Below are 5,528 nucleotides of genomic sequence, written 5' to 3'. Positions count from 1 at the left end.
TGAAATTTGGGAGAGATTCTGTGTGTGTGTGTGTGTGTGTGTGTGTGTGTGTGTGTGTGTCTATTCTTTTTTAAATTCTATTCTTTTTTAAATTATGATAAAATATACAGGACATAGAATTTACTGTTTTCACCATGTGTAGGCATGGTATTAGTTACTTTAATGTTGTTCTGCAGTCGCCGCCACTGTCCTATACCCAGGACTCTTCCTGCTTCAGAGTTGGAAGTCTCTGTCCATTGACTATGAGTCCTTGTCCTCTACTTCCGGCCCTGTCTACTTTGGAGACAAGATTTTAATTCTCTTGTGTGCTGCCATTTGTTTACTGTTTGATCTGAGCAAAATGCTATTTCTGTACCTCTGTTTTCTTTTATATAAATTGAGACTAAAAATTTATACCCTTGAAAAGTATTTGCCTTGTGTGCACCATAGGGGCACTGCATTGAGAGATGATTAATTACCTATCTCTCGCTACAAATACATTTTATTATGTACACATTTATACACATATGTGCAGCTTTTATTAAATAATTGATTTTGTTAAGCTAGGCAAAGTAATTATTGCCTTTTATATCATTCACTGTGGTTCTTTAACTCAAAATTGTCAGTCTCTGGCAACTCCCTGAAGTCACTGGCCCAAAAGAAGCAGAAGTTATTATTATTTAATGATTTGGCATTTCTTAATTAAGTTTTCCTCAAATGTGAGAGACATAGCCAAAGGTCTTTAAACTACTTTTCTCTTGAATATACTCTTTTTTTTTTCTTTTACTCTAGAGGTTCTGTTGACTATGATCCTGCAATTTCCAAGCTGCGATTGAAACTGACCAAACAAATTTCAGGAATAAAAACCTTTAAGGCATCTTAAATATAAACTATGAACTATATAATTTTTAGGTAAAACAAACATGTTTGAGTTTCTATAAACCATTTAGAGGATAATTTACTTTTTAAAAATTATTATTTTTTTTTTAAGAAATTCCTGAGCCATTCTTTATCATGGTCAATTTGAGTAGTCTTTCTCCTTTATGTCCTTAGTAGAGTTGTATTAAGCCAGTCTTTTGACTCTTGAAAATTTTCCAAGCTCAAATATTTATTTATTGAAATAATTCAAAAGAATTATTTATCCACTGGCATTATATTTTCTAAAAATCCAGTATTTTTATCAATGTACTTACTAATCTGATGCCTGAGATCTTTATTACCCTCCAAAATACTCCAGAATAAATGTATTCTTTCAAAACTCCCAAGTATAAAATGATAATATGTTGATTGAAATAAATGTTTCAATATCCACTTCCTTCTGCTCTTTTTCTTATGAACATAGTTACTTTCTACATAACTTACCTTTATTTTTATTTTACTTCATATTTGCTTTCGGGAAATGGAATAGACAGAGTACTCAGATTGAATTGAAAGCAAAATTTCATTCTGAATTTAACTATAGTAGGCATAGGGCAGGTGAGGGCCCGTTATGCTCTGTTTGTTCAAATTATTTCTATCAGAGGTATTTCTGTATACTTAACTTTTATAGTGAACTAGCATATTACAGTTTACCCATAAAAATAATGGAAACTTTGAAAAGTTTTTTAATAGACTTTACACAATAGTATATCAGGGTCCTAGAAAAGGTGATTTTAAAATTTCATACATGAATGAGTGGAAACCGTAATTATCACTATCACAAGGGACCTTGCTGACCATGTTTTTCTTTGTATAATCAAGGTCTGAGAATTTTGCTCTTAAACAAGCCTAGACAGAGTAGTAAGTGAGGTATTTCTCACATGCAATAAACAACCAAGTAAGAATGCCAATCTCCAATAAGATAGACAATGGGGAAATCCTAAAAAATCATGAAATTACAAAAAAATAAATAAAGCTTTATTTCTTACTCATACTTTGTGTCCACAGCAGGTCATCAGAGGGACTGGAGGGGAGCTGACTCATAATGCCTACGGGTACAGATCAACACAGCAGCCACCAACAAACCGTTATCACAATCTGGAGAATCTTACATGTGGTAATGAAGCATCCAGTTTCTGCTCACATGTCAGTGGTCACAACTGGTCACTTGAAGGCTATCACACAACTTCTCCTAGTGACACAGGAATGGGAAAGTGCAATCCTATCCTGAGATGGAATGGTGAAAAGCTAGAAATAAGGAACTGAACAATGACTGTCTCAGTCTCCATGACCAAGAACTCCAAGGAACGGAAAAAAAAATACGTTTCATCTCTTTTCCGTGTGTGTCTTTCTCCTTCTGTACCCTGAAGCAAATGGCAGAAACTGACAGCTGGTGGGAGAAGAGAGGTACGAGGAAAAAGCTACTCGCAGCTTGCCCAAGGGTTTATTTAGTGATGCCAACATCGAGGCACACAGATAACGTAATGCAATGAGGATGATAAGTAAACATTTTCCTTCTTTCTTTTTGATGTTAAATAATATTTGAAGGAGGCCATTAATTCAGACTAGGCTAACTCTAGCAGTTCAAACCAATATGCAATTTAATCACAGCAGCTGAACTTTAGTTAATTACAGAGGACTCAGTAACCAATTAACCAATTAACTCAGCTCTATGCCTCACTTCCGTTTTCTATAAAAGCTGTCAGATCACATTGTTGCTTGGAGTTCTAAGAAGCTGCCCTGGATCTCAATGCTGCCTGAGTAGGGTATCATTTTTCCTTTCCTTTGCTTTCTTGCTTTCTTTTTTTATTGCTTATATAAGCTCTACCAAGTTTAATTGTTATAATGAGTTTTACCTTTCATATTATTAAAGGTGTCATGCCTTCCACAGTCTTTCCCTCATTTATATCCACAACACAACCATCAAACAGTTCAGTGGCATGAAAACTTATAAAATAATGACTGACAGAATTAAAATATGCAAAGGGATAGTTCTACATTCATCTACAAAAGATACCCTTTCCCACCAATCACAAGAGGAAAACACCCAGAAAACAGCTTATAATATAAATTTTTTAAGAATCTTTTTTTTTTTAGTGTATTTGGTTTTTACAGGGTCTCACTATGCAGCTTGGACTCCTGGTGATCCTCCTGCTTTCAGCCTCCCCACTGCTGGGATTCCAGTTGTGCGCCACTACACCTGGACTCTGACTGGCTCAGTCTGTCCTCGGTGTGGGGTTGGTGCAGCATGTGGTGCTGGGGATTGAACCATGGTCCCTGTGATTGCCTAAGCTTGACTCAGCAGGTGCTCGAGTCTGCTGTGCTATCTTGCCAGCCCTATGATGTGTATGGCTCTTCAGTACAGTATCTGTGCTAAATCTTTCTGCCATGGTCAGGCTCAACCAGCCATCGGGGCTTTACCCAACCCACACAGATCGCAGTGGGCTTTCACCAGGCAGCTGGAGCCAACTCCAGCAGAGCGCCGAGAGAGCTATTCATCAGTGTCTTGCTTACTTTTCTCTCTCTGCTGAGACAAAATAGCCGACACCCAGAATTAAGGAAGGAAAGGTTTACTTAGCTCACAGTTTGTAGAGGTTTCAGTGGGTACTCAGCAGGCAAAAGGCAGTAGCACCAGAAAGCAGCATAGGCGACAAGATCAGAAAGGGAGGAGCTGAAAGAGCAAGCTGCTTTCCCCTTCTTATATTGCATGCAGGCGACGGCCCAGGGCAGGTGCAGCATTCTCACTCAGCATCCCAGCATTGGATCATGAATCAAACAAAAGCTCTAGAAGCCAGCCCTGTGATTTCATGAGGCTTTAGGGTATATCTAGACACAAACCTTAGCAATCAGGATCTTCTTGAGTGTGTGCCTCAGTTTCCAGAATTATTCTCCATTCTTCATCTCTGACTACAAACACACACACACACACACACACACACACACACACACACACTTTAAAAGGGGAAAACCTAATTTTCTGAATTAGTTTCACACTGCAGAAACTCACAATAGGAAAGACAAACCCTTTTTCATAAATGCTTCATTGTTTGTAAAGCTTTCTTTTAAATAATACCATTAATGTAAACATTACACTACAAAGAGCCAATTGGGAATAACAACACTATTCAGCTTTGAATCACCGATCTCTAGGTCTGCTGCCTCTCCAGTCTAAGTCTCTAGCTAACCCTTTGACACAGCCTTTTCAAATAGCTGTGTAGTCTGCATTAGGAAGCAGGTGTGAGGTGGATTTGATCTTTCTGTTCTTATTTGCTGCTCCTAGACAGTGCAACTCAGGCTTAATGAGTTTTCCACCTCATTCTTTCTCTGACTCTGAATTACTAAATCTACCCAGGCAAACCATGCCCTGTGCCCACCCACAATATCTGCAGCCTAGCACACTGGCTCTTCCCATGTGGCACATCAAGCCACGCAGACCTTTGTAGTCAGCTGTGGAATTTTGGGGTCTCCAGTGTACCCATGTTTCTCTGCTCTTCTAAGGCTTACCAGACAGAACTCAGGACATTGTATGACACCCTACTTCTGCTGATCAATACAGCCAACTCATTTTGCAACTACTTTATATTACAGACTTAGATTTTGCTAGTTTGCTGTGTAACATTTTGTCATTATGTTCTATTTGTTTCATATACGATTACTTTATGCAAGTCTTGTTCCTCTGAGAGATTATAAACTTAATAGCATGCATTGTAATTCTCTTCTATCTCATTTCCTTTCAGCATGGTGTTGGTTGATATTCAACTCTTAATGAAAACTTCCAAAATTAAATTCTAATCCAAAAATATTACTTATGTTTCCTGCTGTATAAAATGAGAAATTGGAGACCAGGGCTACAAATCGTTAGAGTAGCAAAATATAGTTCAATAAATGTTAAAATTTAATAGCTGCTGAATATTGAATAAATAAATTCTGGAAGCAAAATTAGTAAAGGAATATTGATATCTTTAAAAATTTTGTTTTAGTTTAGTCTGCACTTAATTTATCAATTTCATTTTTTCCCCTTCATGCTAAAGAGACTTACTGCCTGGTTGATTTGGCCTAGCCTAGAACTAACTTTTTCTGTTGGTAATGTCTTTCCCATTAACTTGCATGATTTTTCTACTTCCTCATATCCTTGTAAAACAAAGGATTTAGTTATCTTAGGAACTGAGTTTGGTGTTCCTAATGAGGTATCTAAAGATGTAAAAATATAGAATCTATTATTCTAGTATAACTTATAATTGCTTGGTACCAGTTTTAATCAATAAAGGAATATTTATTGTTTTAGATTGGAATAGGGATGAGAAATAAGGTTCTAAATGGATACACTAGATGGCTTTCACCTTTAAAAATTTAACACATATATTGAAATATAAAACTATTTTTGGGAATAAGTACATCAGGCCCAGCTAATTACGAAGTAAGATGTTGTATAGTGCATTAAGACAACTAATATGAAGAATTAGTTTGGGATATGTCCTGAGAAAAAGAAGAAATATAAGATTATTTTAGAGAATAAAGAAAAACATAATTGATGGTAGCTATTTATAAGGTAATGAGCAATGATATTGTTTAATACTGAGTATAATTTAATAATATAGCAAAGTTAAACAAGACGTATTCATTACCAACTT

Source organism: Octodon degus, unplaced genomic scaffold (assembly GCF_000260255.1).
Source record: "Octodon degus isolate 3935 unplaced genomic scaffold, OctDeg1.0 scaffold00016, whole genome shotgun sequence".
In the NCBI taxonomy this organism is placed as follows: Eukaryota; Metazoa; Chordata; class Mammalia; order Rodentia; family Octodontidae; genus Octodon; species Octodon degus.
This window is presented reverse-complemented; position numbering follows the sequence as displayed.